Source organism: Tamandua tetradactyla, chromosome 14, assembly GCF_023851605.1.
Source record: "Tamandua tetradactyla isolate mTamTet1 chromosome 14, mTamTet1.pri, whole genome shotgun sequence".
Lineage (NCBI taxonomy): Eukaryota > Metazoa > Chordata > Mammalia > Pilosa > Myrmecophagidae > Tamandua > Tamandua tetradactyla.
The window spans coordinates 3,348,531-3,365,825 of record NC_135340.1 but is presented as its reverse complement, the minus strand read 5'-3'; the positions used below and the strand labels follow the sequence as shown (position 1 = coordinate 3,365,825).

The window sequence follows — 17,295 nt, the reverse complement described above, 5'->3', positions numbered from 1 at the left end:
AATGTTAAGAGGAAACAGTTTACAAATAAATATGAAAGGTAAACTCCCTTATTAAAGTTTAAATACTATCCAATAAGAAAAACACCAGAGAGCTCAAAACTGGTGTTTCAAACCCAAATACCTGAAAGTACAGACAGGTTTACTAAAAGGAGAACAGGTCCAGGGGTGTCTTCTCTAAAGGCACTTAATCCACTCAAATCCCCGCTACACTGAAAGGCAGCCCACACGTTGCCAATCTTCAGAATTTCGGGAGAAGCTAGAAGTACGTTTTAAATATTGGCATCTAATTCAAAAAAATGTGACCACTGCACAGTCATATAAAACACATCTGTAAACTGCCGTTAGCAACTCTGATTGGCTCAGACTGTCACCAGCGGCTTTATCTCCAGGTGTCAGGATTTCAGGTGACTTTTATTTCTTTCATTTGTTTTTTATGCTTTTTATATTTTCTGCAACAAGAAATAAATCTTTTTAAATAAAAATTGCATTCTGTTTGAATTTTCAAGAGATCAATTGTTTATCTTATCATTGCCATGTTAAATAGAATAAAGGGAAAAATGGAATCTAAGAATTTAGGCTCAAAATAAAGACAGTACAAAGCACTTTCCACGGTGGTAGTACAAAGCATAACATTTATAGAAAACTAATGTATTTCCTTTCCTTTGTTTGGCATCATCTGAAAAAATCTTCCCTGACATTTTTTACAGATTCTTTGCTTTTGTTCAAAACTTTGGCATTACAAATATAAACAGCATAAAGTTACGGATAATTGTAATATAGTACATTTTTTCTCCAAAAAAACTTCCATAAAGTAGTAAAAGATCCATTTGTTCAAGGTACAGTTTCCCAGATTGGGTGGCTTGGAAATCCCATTGTCAAATCAATTTGGAAAGCACTGCATTGCTATGTCCCAAGAGTACAATGCACACTGATAAAACAAAGCTCAGAAATGTTTAGTGGTTTAAGCACACACGCAGACACACACACACTCTTACAAATACAAGAGAACACAATATACCCCATAAGGCCTGGTGGCTTTGTCTAGGCCAGAGAGTCTCAAACTGATTTGTTTACACAACACTTTTTTTTTCCAAAGGAACACCTGAATATCCCCGAAACATTTGTATTCTTAAGGATACAGCTTAGAAAATATAGAATAAGTCAGGAACGGGAAAAAAAGTTTTCTTAGAGACCAATTCTGTGTCATTGAGCACTTATATGAATTTGAAACTTACATAGCGTCAACATTTTTTTAAGAGAAAGGCAGATTTTTGATATTTAGAAACTCAACTAAGAAAGAACTGGCTCTCTCAACTTAGGAGGTTAAGCCAGCCGTTCACAGTAAGGTGTATCTCAAAAATCACCCATTAAAAGGTTAGATTTTTGAGTCTGGTAACAAAATGATACTGAACTTAAAATCAGTGGGGGTCAGTCTGAGGGCAAAAATGAAAGACTGCCTGAAAATGGCTTTCCTTTTTTAGCAGTTTTACTTAGACTTCAGTTAACAGGATTTCTGCTCAGCCCTATGGTAAAAATAAACTGCATCATTTTATTTTAAAAGAAAACAACTAAGGAAACTCCACCTCAATCCCAAACATGCCAGCTTAACTTCAAAATGACATCCCTTGAGTCAATTGTTTTAATATACACTCTACCTTCCAAAAACGCCTATGTGATATTTGACTAATTCTTCACTCGCCATAGAGGTGTGATTAGAAAATAACAACATCCCTTCGCATGGCCTCCGCCCCTCCTCATCCAACTGGAAAAGCAAGACAGAATAACCTGTTTATGAGGTGCACGTTTGCATGTGTCAACATGCATTATGGAATCTTAACATTGACTGCTATTTTATTTTTCCGTGTATTGTTCTGTGTGCAAAAATAATCTATGATGTTGATATCTGACAACTTCCTTCCAACTGAGGCCCAACAGTGCAACCCAGCTCAGCCTCCTTTCTCTCTCAGCTACAATCCAACAGTTGCTCTTCTCCCACTGAAAATGGGCAGCACCTTCCATACAAGAGGAAACATATATATATGGCTTGGGATTTTTATTTTTGGTTTTTCCTGTTTTTAGCTCTTTCAGGAGATGCACTATTTATTCCCAAATGATTCGTCATTGGCTTGCAAAACCTAAAAAGTGGCCTCTGGAGCAGAACTCTGCCTCTTTACTTTTGTTTGTTCACTAACTCTAAAGAAAAATGAATTTCTGGTCAATAACCACTTGTCCAAGAAAGGGCACAACCACTAGAATACACTGAAAATTCAAAGCATTAAGAATTTTTCAGGGCCAGGAAAACTAACTTCTTCAAGGATCCCAGCACACACAGGAGAAAAATAAGAACCCTACAGTTTTTGTCCCGTAATAAGCTTAAGTGAAAGCAATCTTCCAAGCCAGAGCTCTCTTTCGTGGTTTACCTCAGAAAAAGCCTGTGGTGGGATTTTTTTCCCTTTGAATCAGGTTCCCCCTTACACTCAGTTGAAAAAAATCCTTCTTTTATGAAAGCCATTTAATGTTCAAAGAGCTCTTCAAACTGTGTATGAACAGCATTCGGAGAATTCTTACAACAATCTGAATGTGGGTCTTAATACCAGGAAAGTTTCATTAGCTGTAAACAAAGTTCAATGCCAGTTTCCAAGTAGTGAGAACTGACCTCATCCGTCCCTGAAGTCAAGGCCAGGTTGGAGTTTGACTGTAGACATGCTTTCATCCCTGGCTATTTAAATGTCAGAAAGAGCCACTGCTGGACAAAGGATAATTGGGGCGGTGGGGGGGAGGTTTGGAGGCAGGGGCTGTGGCAGCTGGATTAATTCACTGCTGCTGCTGTCCATTCACAGCACAAAATGCACAGAATTGTCCCTGCTCTCCATTTTTCTGAAAATCCCTACAATGAAGTCACTGCTGGATTCCTTATACACATCTGAAGCTCCGTGAGCACACGGCTAAAGGTTTACAGCCTGTATCCTCGCTGCCCCTCCCATCCTTCCCTCCATCCCTGCCTCTTCATAGCATTCCCCTATTCTACCCCTAATTGCTTCTTTAAATTCTTTCTAGAAAAGACACTGACCTTAAAACCCTAGGAAAAGCAGGTAGGAGCTGGGTCAAAGAGAACAGAGCAGTTGGTGGAACTTCCCATTTTTCATCCTTTGATAGTCTACAAACAAACTTCCCATGGTTTGGGTTTTATTTTAGTTTTTCTTTTCTTTTGACCTTTCAGGGAGAGTCTTTATCTCTAGTTGACTGCAACACTGGCTTGCCGAAATTCAGAAAGTCAACTCTGAAGTATTCTGCCTCTTCATGTTTTTTGTTTGTTTGCATGCTTACTCTGAAGAAAATGAATTTTTGATAGTAACCAATTGTCCCTGAGAGATCATAGCCATAAGAATACAATTAAAAAGGTTTACAGTAACTCTTACCAGTTGATCGTTTGATTCCCCTTCTCTGACTTACCTGAGCTTCTTGCTAGCCATGATAGTAGAACTAAGCAAACGTATTGTGCAGGCGTTGAATATATCCCATTCTTTCACAAAAATTTTATTTATTCCACATAGTTTCTTCCTCAGCTAGGGGGAGGAAACAGGTAATGCAATGCTATTTCTACCTAAACATAAGATGCACAATGAGCTAAAACAAAGCTTTACACTAGCTCTGTATACCCACAGCTCCCAAACCTGCTTCCCGACCCACACCTTACTGGGTCACATACTGTTCGTCCAATCAACTGGGTGTCCTACATGCACCACAAAGTCAGTTTCTCCGAGATTTAACTCATTTTCCTCCTGTGTTTTCCATGGTAATAAATGGAATCAACATCCACCCTAGGACAAAAGCCAGAAACCAAGGAACCATTCTAAACTCTTCTCTTCTACTCAACCCCACCGTCAAGTCCAGCCCACCTAAACCTTTAATATTTCTCATCTGCATTCCTTCTTCTCTCATCCTATGACAAGCTCTTTGATTAGAGCTGTCATCTCATTCATCTGGATAAATATAATCTTTTCTTAACCAGCTTCCCTGTTTAAAGTCTGCCTCCTTTCTCATCTCTTCCCTACATTGTTATAACCAAAAATATTTCAAAAAATGATATTTAAAGCATGCATTCCTCCTATGCAAAAACCTTCAGAGTTCCCCCATACTCCATATGATGGTACAACCATGTAGCCAGACATCCCTGAAACAAAACTTGTTTGTGCCTGTTGTCCCAGATTGATTAACACCTCCCTTTCACTCTCAAAAGTGCCCCAGTTTAGAAGACAATATCCATGGTCACCCCTGCTGCAGAAGATTCCTTAGTATGATATTTAAGACATAACCTCAGACCTTATCCACCACCATTCTTCTACATACAACAATGACAACAAGCGGCTTATGACAGTGGACCTCAACCCTGGCTGCACGTTAAAATCACATGGACAGAGGACTTCTGGGAAGATGGCCAAATCGACTAGCTTGAGCCTAGCCCTGCCCCACAGATTAGCATTCCCAACCCTGCAAAGATGTAGAAAAATGATCCTTCCTGCAACATTACGTGCCAAAAACATTTCACTGTAATTTGACATTTATCTACAGTGCATACTGTAGAACAAAGTGTGAAACAGGCCATAAAATAAAATCACCACCTAGGAAATAAAGAAAAACAAAATCATAAGGTACGTAAGGAGATTTCAGTGTTCTTGTAAAGGTTCCTTTTTAAGTAGCAGAGTGATTGTAAAGAATTTCCAAAGTACCCAAAACACGCTGCATAAATAGTAACGGAGATTGCAGAAATGTGACGACACCAGGCATTGCGAGACATACTCCTAGCCGTCCTGCAAACAACCATTCCTCTTCTTTTCTGGCAATAGGGCCCCTATTTTAATTGGGTACATGGCAGCCCAGAACGAAGACTGCATTTCACAGCCACTACTGGAGATGAAGGCGCCAATATGACAAGTTCTGAACAATGAGAGGTAAGGAGGGTATTGGATCCAGCTTCCGGAAGTATCCTTAAAGGGATGAGGCACACCCCTCGCTTTCTCTTCCTCCTCTCCACTGGCTGGAAGACAAATATCTTGGCTGAAACAGGAGCACTGTCTTAGACCATGAGATGCCTTAAGAAGAGAGATAAAATGCACAGCAGAGAAACAAGGTAGAGAAGTCTGGATGCCTAAAACCAGGGACCGTAATCCTCTGCCACAGACATCTAGACTTTAACATGAAAAATGAGTAAATTTCTATCGTGTTTAAGCCATAGTTATCTGGGGTTTACTGTTTAGATTCAAAACCTAAACTTAAGGCATGCATGTTTACTTTTTCAACTAGATGTTAAATTTGTTCCTTTGAACAACTCTTTAAATTGTTTGAGTATCTCTGTTTCAAATCTCTATCTTTTTAAAACATATTTAGTGTAACTTGCTCAAAGCACTTAATTGTATCAAATAAATTCACCTTCAATGTGAAAAGAATTCAGCATTTAATCATTCAATACAAATGCTTCCAATGCTTTTAAAATTCTGGCATTTCACTTCTTGAAAAAACAAAGCACACAAAAAGTAATTTTCTGAAGCTCATATTCCATATACAACAAATATTTATTAAGTAAATGATGCATGCTAAGTAAGGCTTAGATTCTATTGGGGGAGGCAGACAAAAAATAAGTAAACAGACAGATAAGTATTAATGGAAACACAGTGGAGGAAATAAGTGGCTAAAATGGAAACTAGCAGGCAAGAGGAGGTACAGCAAGCCACTTTTAGATCAGTGGTCATGGAAGGGCTAAAACCTAACAGATAAGAAGAAATTAGCCCAGCAAAGATGCAGGAAAAGATGTTCCAGGCATAAAGGAGCAGGCTCAGAGGCTCTAGTGCCACAGCGCTTTACCTTTGAGTAACCAAAGGTACCTTTTCCACATTCCTGACATTCCTGGCCATTTCCTGTATTGTGTAACTGCTCCGCTCTTCTCTAGGCACCATAAAAAGATTTGTGAATTCAAGGATGCATTTTCTCCCAACAGAGGAAATCGGTGGATGAACCTTCACCGAGGCTTGAACCTGCTAACATTCAGCCTCTGGTGTGGGAAACGGATGCGGAATGGGGCACCAGAACTCACCACCGATCCTAACTCCCATGATGAGAGGATGGCCAAGCACGACTGTGACCTGGGGCGCTCCCCAAAACGCTGGCATTCCAGCTGCTCTCTCGCTCAGTGCTTATCACACTCTCCTCCTGCCCCATGTCTACAGTTATAAGACAGAGAAAAAAAAATCTGAACCTATACAGAAATTTCCTAAGTAAAAAGTAGTATTACCTGGCCCACGCTGGGCTGCCAATCCCTGTTTTCACATGAACACACTTTTATTAGTTTCTACGTTCAGTTCCTTTCTAGATTACCATCATTTATTTAAGTGGTAAATTATGCCTATTTCTTCATTAATCCATTCTAAACAGTTTCTATTTGCTCCTTGCATTTTTTTTTTTACCTAACTGAGCATCTTACAGCTCTTTCCAGTATCAATACAAGTTGACTTCTTTCGTAAAGTTACAGTGCTATACATATTCAAATGGCGTCCTCCATTACTTTCTTCAGTTCTCTACTCAACTTTCCATGGGGTCCAGTTGGGCCCCACAAAATGTCGTAATAAAAAGGAAGTGGTACATTCAAGAGCAGACACAAGCTGAACCAGGAGAGCACAAGTAAGATGAACTAACAGGTACCCCAAATCCCCAGTCACCTTCCACTGTTGCTCTGATGCCTTTCCTCATTACCTCATACCTAATTCCTCATGGGGGTTAACCTAGGACCAGCTGATGGAGGTTGAAAATACCCAAGCTTGAGTCACAGGTGGGTCAGCTCAGTATGTGAATGCTAGCAAAAGGATATACATAGACTCCTAGGTGGTAATTAATGGCTTAGGTGGCTGGTCATAGGCCTGGAAAGAACCAGACTAGAAGCCTGGAAGTTCTCCCCAGACCTCAAGTTGCTTAAGGGTGTAAAAATTAGCATGAACTTTCCAGAGAGCTGCTGGACTAAGGCCAGGAAGGAACTGTACACAGGAGTGGAGCACGACGCTCAGCTGAAAGCATTTTATCCACGGTCCTCTGAGTGGAGATGTGCACGTTTGTCCCTTTGGCAGGAGTGTTGGTAAAGGGGTAGGAGTAGGGGGTGAGAGTACTGATAAGGAAGAGGAGAATGAGCTGGATCAGAAAAAGAGTGGAGGGAGCTGTGCTTGATGAGTTAGAAGATTTTACTGACAATCTGGAGCTAGATGGAGAAGGCGCAGGCAGGTTCACAGCTAAAGTAACAAAGGCAGTAGGTGAAGCAGCCTTGAGTTTCCCTTATGAGGGTAATGTTGACAATGATATGGATGAGCTGTTAGAGGAGGGCCTTTGGACCCCAAAAAGAGGAAGATGGAGGAGACAGTGTCCATCCGTCCCATGGAGAAACCACATGCAGTCGATGATAACCAAGGGTAAAACAGTGCTTAAAAGCCATGGCCACCCACTACAGAGCCATTGCCCAATGGGTGGATCATGATCATCCATAATTCGGGAATCTCCATGTACCTACAAAGAGAGTCTCAGGTCTCAGTCTCAGTCACTGATCCCAGCTATACTTCTTCGGAACAGGAAACATACAGAACCATGATCCTCCCCTGAGTAACACCCCTGTCTGCATTACAAGAAAATGAAAAACAAGGAGAAAGGGAGCAGAGCAGTGACCTCCTCCCCAGAGGGGAAGGGTCTCCTGTCAAGGCCCTGAGCCAATCAATAGACTGGACTTACCTGATTCCACAGGTGCCAACTCAGGGCCTCTAAATGAGAAGGACCCACTGGAGGCTAAGGCTGTGCCCAGAGCTCTGGGGCAGATGAAGGCCAAGGCTGAGGTCTGCAAAGATGAATCAGTTGATCTCGAGGAATTTTTTAATTACCTGGAGAAGCATTTTGACTTTGAGCAAGTCATTGTGAAAAAATTCTCAACTTGGACTGAGTGGCAGAAGTTTAACTCAGAAATTAAGTGGAAACAGACCAAATCCAAGAGGCCCATCCTGCCAATCGATCAAAATCTCATCACTTTGTTTGTGCAAGATGCATCCCAAAGAAAGAGTTTATCAACAGCCATGATGAAAAGACCAAGGTCTGCATCCTGCATGAGTACATGCAGGGCATCATCAAGGTTCACCCCATCCACAATTTATTTGAATGTGAGAACCCCAGTGAGCCTTTTGTTGCCTCAATAACTGTTGATGGTATGATTTATGGATCTGGAACAGCCATCAGCAAAAAACTCAAGAAGGACAAATCTGCCAGAGCTACACTGGAAATCCTCATCCTCAACTTTGTCAAGCAGACCTCTGACGAGAAGTCCTACCAAAGTGAAAAACTAGAATATTTTAACCACATCATTATCCATGACTCGTGGATCTATGAGCTGACCAGCAAGGCCAGGCTTTTGTCTCCCTATCAGATCTTCCATGAATGCCTTAAAAGAAACCTTGGAATGAGTAACACATCCATCAAGTTTGAAGTGGTTCTGGTAAAAACCAGAAGAATGAATATGTCATGGTGGGCACCAAGCTCACAATGCACAAGTAGTGTAAGAATAAGAACGTTGGAAACCAATTGACTTCCCAGAAAATCCTCCAACTATGCATCTGCATTTCAAAAACTGGGGTCTTTCCTGCATATGTACAACCAGAGAGCAGTTAGATGGTCAAATTGGTCTCAAATAAGAGCGGGATGGAGCTGCAGCCATACGCCCAGAGAAACAAGCCCTACTTGAACGTCCTCAACAAACTCCAGGAAGAAATGAAGAAGCTCACCAAGGAGAGGGTAGAGATGCAGAATGCAGAAGAAGCCCAGGAACACAATCTGGCATCTGCCCAGCCTGTGCATGATGGATGTGTGATAAGTGGCTTTGATATATTTCAGCACATAGCATGCACTGATAAGAAATGATGTCAGGTGAAATCAGAAGTGCACCCCGAGTCCTGTGGGTTGTGGCTGCCAAGGGCCCCCACAGGAAGCCCTGCAGAGACCAGGTCAGAAGGCACACACTAGATCTCCTATCACCCATCCTGCCTTCCGCTTTTCCCCTTTGTCTCTGTTTTGGCAGTTTAAAAAGATTCTTTCAGATATTTTTATTTAAAACAAACAGATTTTGCATCAGAGCTAAATTTTCAGAGATTGCAGACAAACCATTAAGGTGTGAAATCCCATTCAAGCTACACCTGGCTTATTAAACTGGTTCTGCTGCAGAGCTATGACATTTTTCTAATTAAGCCTTAATGCCTTAAATATTCATCTGAAAGACACCCAGCCTCCCCCTTGCCCTCCCTGTCCTCTAGCAATTTTAACTGAAACTTTTTGCACAGTCTAAATCTGTCTGTCCACCTGTTGATTTTTAAAGCTTTTATGATATTTTAGCATTTGGAAAGGAACTTTTGAAATTCAGAAGCAGAACATAGCTTTGGGACAGTGACTCAGATATAAACAAAATTAAGGCATTTTAGCAAGTTGACATGTTTTAAAAAGAAGAAACCAGAACCTCTTGAGCTGCAAACTGGCTCCCCTCCCACCTCAAGGAGAGTGAGGGCATGGCAGAGTGGGCCCCAGCTCCTGCTACTAGGGTTTGAGGCATCCCTAGGGTTTGAGGGGATGGCTGTCCTGAGAAATCAGGAACCCCTCTCAGGGAGGGCCCTGATGGCTTACCCTGTGATTCAGCTTGGTCCTGACCATTCGCCTGGCTGGCTACATGGCCTGTGGACAGGTGCAGCATGGTGGCACTGTCTGTTGTGGCATGCCTTCGGGGGGTGCAATACCAGGTGCCCAGGGCTGGCTGCATCGTCCACTCCCGAGCTGGGCCTGTCCTCTACCATGTCCCTGCAGATGTTGTTAATGGCACTTGTTTTGGGAAAGACAGATATCTTGATTGTGAGCCACCCACAGCTCATCCTTCCCTCAGCACCTACATGGCTGAGGTTGACTTCTGTGTTGACCTTTTATAACACAAGACCCCCAGATCAAGTTGCTGCAATTAAACACATGCTTTTGTCTTGCAAAAAAAAATTCTCCTCCCATTATATATTCACTCAAAAATGTTCACCTGCAAACCCTCACTCATTCACCAATTATCTATTGGGCACACATTATTATGGGCCATGCACACTTTCAAAGTTTGAGAATAACAGCGAACAAAACCAAGCCCATGCCTGCACAAGAAGCTTCCATTTCAGAAGGATAAACAATAAACAAATAAATATAGTATGTCAAACAATGCTTTAATGCAAAACTTTACTTCTTAGATTACTGATAGAAATTATACAATTGAGTCCAAGACATTTGGATTCAAACCCAAAACTAATTTCAAAAGTCCATATTCTTTCCATTGTTTCTTGCTGTTTTCAATCCCAGCATATTTTATGATGACAAAATTCCTACCTATCATGTATTACTGTTCATGGTAAATAGACCAATAAATAAATTGTGCTTACAGCTTTATGCAATGTTATAGGATGTTAGGTTATTTGAAAGTATACCCAAAAAGATCCAAATAGATACGTCTTATTTCTCTAGAATCCTTGTACAAATATAGAAATTTGAAGATGTTGAAAGCTTTATACTATTCTTGACATATATTATACTTCTAAATATGTTATAATACTTCATTAGTTTTGCTTTAAGTGCCAATTAGCTTTTTAAGAGATTGAAATAATTTTAAAAAAGAAAAACCTGCTATATATCTAACCACATAGTTACAATTTCTGTGTCCTTCATTTCTTTATGTGGGTTCAGATTTCTTTCTGGTGTCATTTTTCTTTGGTCAAAAGGACTTCCTTTAGCATTTCTTTTAGGAAAGGTATACTGGTGATCAATTCTTTCAGTTTTTGTATGTCTTTAAAATCTTTATATCACCTTCATTTTTTTAATATATTTTGTTATTGAATTCTAGGATGACTTTCAGCCTTTAAAGATGTTTCTCTACTGTCTTCTGGCTTGCATTGTTTCCTATATGAAGTCTGCTGTCATTACTATCTTTGTTTTTTCCTTTGGCTGCTTTTATGGTTTTCTCTTTATCACTGGTTTTAAGCAATCTGTTTGTGGTATATCTTGGTGTAGTTTTATTTGTGTTTCTTCGTTTTGGCACCCACTAAACTTCTTAGATCCATAGGTTTATATTTTTCATCAAATTAGGAAAATTTTCAGCCATTATTCCTTCAAATATTTTTCTGTCCTCCATTTTTCAATTACACTTCTATTTGGCCAATTGAAGTTGTCCCTCAGCTCACTAATTCTCTGTTCATTTTTCTTTCTAGGCATTTTTTAGTCTATATTTCTTTTTTAATAGTTTCTCTTGCTGTGTTTTCAAGTTCTCTAATCTTTTCTACTGCAATGTCTAGTCTGCTGTTGATTCCATCTAGTTTCCATATCTAGAAGTTGGATTTTGGCTTTTTTTATATTTTCCACATCTACTCTTAGCATGCTTAATCTTTCTCTAGGTACTTGAACATATAGAATACCATTATAATAACTATTATAAGTCTTTTTCTTCTAACTCTATCATTGTATTACTTTGTGTATCAGTTTCAATTAATTGAATTTTCTTTTCAATGTGGATTATCTGTTCTTGCTTCTTTGAATGCCAGATAATTAGTGAATGCCAGACATGAATTTTACATTGTTGGGTACTGGATAACTGTGTAGTCCTATAAATGTTCTTGAGCTCTGGTCTGAGGCAGAGTTAAATTACATCGAAGCAGTTTGCTCTTTTCATGTCTTACTTTTAAGCCTTGATATGTGGAACAGAACAACATTTATTCTAGGGCTAATTATTCCCCACAACTGAGACAAGAGCTTTCTGAGTACTCTACCTAATGTCCCATGAATTATGAGGTTTTCCACTCTCACCGACTGGTGAAAACTTGAATTCTTCCCAGTCTGTGTGAGTTCCACGTTTTAAGTACTTTTCTTTCTGGCCTCATGTACTTTTTGAAGGTTCATGGGCTGCTGATCAGTACTCACCTGAAGACTTGAAAGGGACCCTCTGCACATCCTGTAGCTTCTCTCTCTCTCCCTACCCTCCCTACCCCCACAGCTCTATCCTCTCCAGTGCTCTTCTTGTGAACTATAGCCATCTTGGCCTCCCCAGACTCCCAATTCCATCTCCTACACTTGGGAAGACCACAGGGCTCTGCCTAGGTTCCCCTTTCCTTATCAAATGCCTGGAAACTCTCTCCAGGTAGTAAGCTATGGCAATTATATTTATTCCTATCTCTCAGAGGTCACTCTCATTTGTTGTCTGATATCAATGGGCTGAAAACTGTGTTTTACATATCTCATCTGGTATTTCATTGTGGTTGTTGCTTCAGTAAGAGAGCAAATCCAATTCCTGTAACTCCATCTTGGCCAGAAGCAGAAGCCTCTTTAATTCAACTACAATCCAAGTACCAAAAATAAGTTGAACTTTTTGATAAAATTTATTCAGAAAAGAAAATTTTAAGAATAAAAGTTCAGTAAGGAAGAAACTATATTTATGGTATAAAACAAAACAAAAAAATGTAAAAATTTAAGAGGTAGGCTTGAGAAATCATTTGTAAAAGCCATTTAATGACATTATCAATGTAATTCATTTATTTCTTGACCTGTGTAGGAGCTACACAGGTGTTCATTTTAGAACAATTTATTAATTCATACATTTATACTTTCTATACTTTATGCACTTTTCTGTTATATTTCATAATTAAAATTTTTTTTCTTTAAAAACGCATGGGTGGTAAATGAAAAAAAAACATATGGGTGGTGAGGATGTGTTTATTGGTTATCTTTCTCTTGGGAACAGTGAACTTATCTATAATTGAGAGTGTTGATGGACTGTGGACTTTGGGCATTATACACGATGCCCAATGGATAAAATTGGCTGAAGGATGCACTGACCGAGAAGTAGATTGGTGAACGATGGTGTATACATATGACCAAATATCGTGCTGCTACAAAAAGGAATGAAGTTGTGAGGCATGCAATGATGTGAATAAACCTGTGGAACATTTGGTGAGGCAAAATAAGCTAGAAACAAAAGAACGATTATTATATGGTCTCCTTTAGAAATGCTTATAAGAAAACAGGGGCCTAGATTGTAAGCTCTTAATAGCAGTCATATTTAGTCCAGAGTGGTAATTATTATTTCTGGATTTTGAGAGGCTGTTTTATATATGTATAACCATGTATTTAGAGATAAGAACAAAGTTGATCAGGTCAGGATTAAAGTAATTCGGAACACAGGGGTAAGGAAGACTGTCTGCATTTTAGAGCCACACCTACTGTTTGAAACCAAGGGAAGAGGGGTTTGTTTTGTCTGGAACCTAGATTTTCTGTGACACATGGTCTGGCTCAGCCTGTCTGGATAGCTCATTTGAACAACTGAAACACGGGGAGCCCAGAATAAGAATGAGGGCCTTTAATCCTGTATAGCTTAATGAAATGCCTGGATACATCCTAGAGTATATTAACCAGATAATCAAAAAGTATCAGCAAACTCCCTTGAAGGATGGGAGAAAAAATATGGAACTATTAAACTTTACCATCAGGGAATCCCCTGAAACCATGTCAAACATTGGGGATACCCAAGTAAATATGCCAACCCCTTGATCTTGAGGCTTACTCTTGTGACGCTTATATAGGTAGCAAAGAATCTTAGCCTACCTATAGGTATGCCTAAGAGTTACTTCTGGAGGACCTCTTTTGTTACTCAGATGCAGCCTCACTCTCTCTAAGCCCAACTCTGTAAGTGAAAACATTGCTCTCTTCTCTACAAGCGACATGTCATCCAGGGGTGAAAGTCTCCCTGGCAGCCTGGGAAATGACTCCTGGAGATAAGTCTGGCCCTGGCACTATGGGATCAACAATTCCATCCTGACCAAAGAGAAGAAAGAAATGTAACTAATAAAGTATCAGTGGTTGAGAAAGTTCAAATACAGTCAAGAGGCTACTTTGGACATCGCTCTTTCACAAGCTTCAGTTAGACAGTGCCACCTATCATAACTTGCCAAACCCCAACTAAAACCATCTAGCCAATTCTAAAGAACATCCAGGACAATATATAGAATTCTACAAATGTTCCATTTTAGTTACTAGGGTAACTTTCCAGAAACCTACAACCTCCAGATGCATCCCTGAACCAGAAAAGTCCTAAAACTAGAGGACCCACCCTCTCCAGAACATTGGATACTTCTATCTCCCTACCCCATATTACTGACAGCCCCTTCCAACCAGAAAAAGTTAGAATGGCCATAGCCTAAACACCCTAAATAGAGTGTGCCAGTTTGAAAGGATGTATGTACCCTAGAAAAGCCATGTTTTAATCCTAATCCCATTTTGTAAAGACAACCATTTCTTCTAATCCGTATTCAGTACTGTATGTTTGAAACTTTAATTAGATCATCTACCTGGAGATGTGACTCAATCAAGAGTGGTTGTTAAACTGGATTAGGTGAAGACGTGTTTCCACCCATTCTAGATGGGTCTTGATTATTTTACTGGAATCCTATAAAAGAAAATGATGAGAAAAAGCCAGGAGAGTCAGAGAGATCAGAGAGTGACATAGCCACAAGAAGCAGAGAGTCCACCAGCCAGCGACCTTTGGAGATGAAGAAGGAAAATGCCTCCCGGGGAGCTTCATGAAACAGGAAGACAGGAGAGAAAACTAGCAGATGACGCCATGCTCACCATGTGCCCTTCCAGCTGAGAGAGAAACCATGACCATGTTTGCCATGCACCCTTCCACTTGAGAGAGAAACTGTGAACTTCATCAGCCTTTTTGAACCAAGGTATCTTTCTCTGGATGCCTTAGATTGGACATTTCTATAGACTTGTTTTAATTGGAACATTTTCTCAGCCTTAGAACTGTAAACTTGCAACTTATTACATTTCCCTTTTTAAAAACTGTTTCATTTCTGGTATATTGTATTCCAGCAGCTAGCAAACTAGAACTGATTGGGATAGAAATATCAAAGGTGATGGTGGAGTTATACAGAGAAGGTAGGGTTTAACAAATAAATATGATTGCTGAATCATTACATTGATATTTCTTTTAGTCTCCAGTATCTCAGAGCAGCTAGAAATAAAAACCTAAACTTGTGGAATTGTAACCCGTGTTAAACTCTGAAATATGTTCTACAACTAATTGCAGTGCTGTGTTTTGAAATTTATTCTTTTTTTGTATATAATTTATTTTTCACACAAAAAAGTCAATTGTGGTGATAAAAATATATATTTATTCCTTCTAGCCTCATATATTTTGGAGCAACTAGAAGGGAAAATATGAGAGGATCATATGGTAGCTCATGAGAAACTCTGAGATCTGTCCTATAATCACTTGTTAAAGAGTGCTTTGAAAACTGTTGCTTTTTTCTTTCTTTGCTTTGTATGTATGTTATATTATACAACAAAAAAGAGTTTTAAAAAATCTCATGGGATCATGTCCTCAAGGAACTTCTGGTTAGCTGGAAAAACTGTACACAAATAAATAATACCTTTGAGTTGTTATGTGTGATCCTAATAAAGTGCTACAGTGCTTCGAAGCAGGGAGAAATTATTCCTGCTGGGCATAGTGAGCACGGGCTTAATAAAGTAAGTAGTCTATGAACTAAATTATTTGCAATAACAGTTAAGATCTTAGAGCTCTTTACCATTTACAAAGTTATTGAATATATGATACATCATTCGAAGGTGTGCTAGTTTGAATCTCTTATGTACCTCAGGAAAGCCAATGTTCCTTTAATCCAATCTTGTGGGGACAGACCTATTGTTGGGTGGGAACTATCGATTAGATTGTTTCCATGGAGATGTAACCCTGCCTATTCAACGTGGGTCTTACTCCTTTCCTGGAGCCATTTATGAGAGAGAACCAAAAGAGGCTAAGAATGAAAATACCCCAGGGAGAAGCAAAAAGGACACACAGGAGCTGGAAGAGCCATTTGAAACCAGAAGCCAAGAGAGGGACAGCAGACCTCACCATGGGCCTTTCCATGTGACAAAGGAACCCCAGATGCCAGCTGTCATTCCTCCAAGAAAGTATACTCTTATTGGTGGCTTAATCTGAACATTTTCACAACCTTAGAATTGTAAATTGTAACTTAATAAATTATCTTTGTAAAAGCCAATCCATTTTTGGTATATTGCATTCCAGCAGCTTCAGCAAGCCAAAAGAGAAGGACAAGATGAGAAGAAAAGACAGTCTAGGTAGAGGAATTGGTATAAATAAATACTCTGAAGCATGCTAGAAGCATGTTCAACAAATAGGAAAGTATCGTTTGACTGGAATATATGAATGCTTTTAGGGGGTATATAAGCTATATCTGGAAAAATAAGTTGCATAGTGTATCATGAAAGGATTTAGTAGTCTAAATAATGAGTGCAAACTTGATGATGTAAGAAGAGGAGAAAGTCATTCTCTTTGAATTTTCCTTATCTCTGTTGCTTAAGTCAAGAACAAAAGAGCCATTCTTGACTTCTCTTTCCCTCAATGACCACATTCAATTCATTCAGTTCTATTTATTCTGTTTCCAAAATAAATGCCTGAATGATGTATTTTTCTCTTCTTTCTAGCTGCAAACCAAGCAACAACCATGTATCACTTTGAAATTTTATAGTCCCAGGAAAGCTGCTGACTTTCCTGAGACTAGAGGTCACATCTGTTTCTACTCATATTACCATGATGTTTCCATGAATTTTGTGAACTCTTAACAAAATAAATCAGAAACTTAGTGAGCTTGTGTATATAAGGTCTCTTCTACCAAGCAACTCATCCAATATAATGTAAACCTAAAATTCACTTTTTAATGATGTTCTGTATTCCTCTTTCATAACACAGACAAACCAAATATCAAAATTCACTGTGAAAAAGAAAAGATAGCTAAAATTAGTGTTGCAGCTAATATTCTACAGAATTTATGGCAGCAAGTAGCCTGTCAAACTATAAAGTTCAAGTTTCCTTTTAAGTTGCTTTTCTTGGAAAATTTGTTGCAAATTCATACTTCCTCTAAGAAGATTTTTAAGGCATCTGGTTTGGATATCAAATCAGTTGTAAGGATTAAGGCCTCTCCTTTAGATGTAGCCATTCCCACAATGTACCTTGTAGAGATAACCATGAAAAACTGCCCCATTCACTTGCGTCTGCTCTCCAGTGTTGAATGCATTTACACTGCTTCTGGGAGAAAGTGCAACCCATATCCACAGGGGCAAGTAAGATTTCATCCTGGTCCCATGTGTATCACCAACCACACTCTACAGAAGCCAAAGTTCATCCAAGCTGCATTATCT

The 17,295-nt window shown here is 39.4% G+C and overlaps 1 pseudogene; it reads left to right on the top strand.

Annotated features, from left to right (window-relative positions):
* Window positions 1–6,008: 6,008 nt before the first annotated feature.
* LOC143656573 (microprocessor complex subunit DGCR8 pseudogene) lies at window positions 6,009–8,937 on the top strand (annotated as a pseudogene).
* The last annotated feature ends 8,358 nt before the right edge of the window (window positions 8,938–17,295 follow it).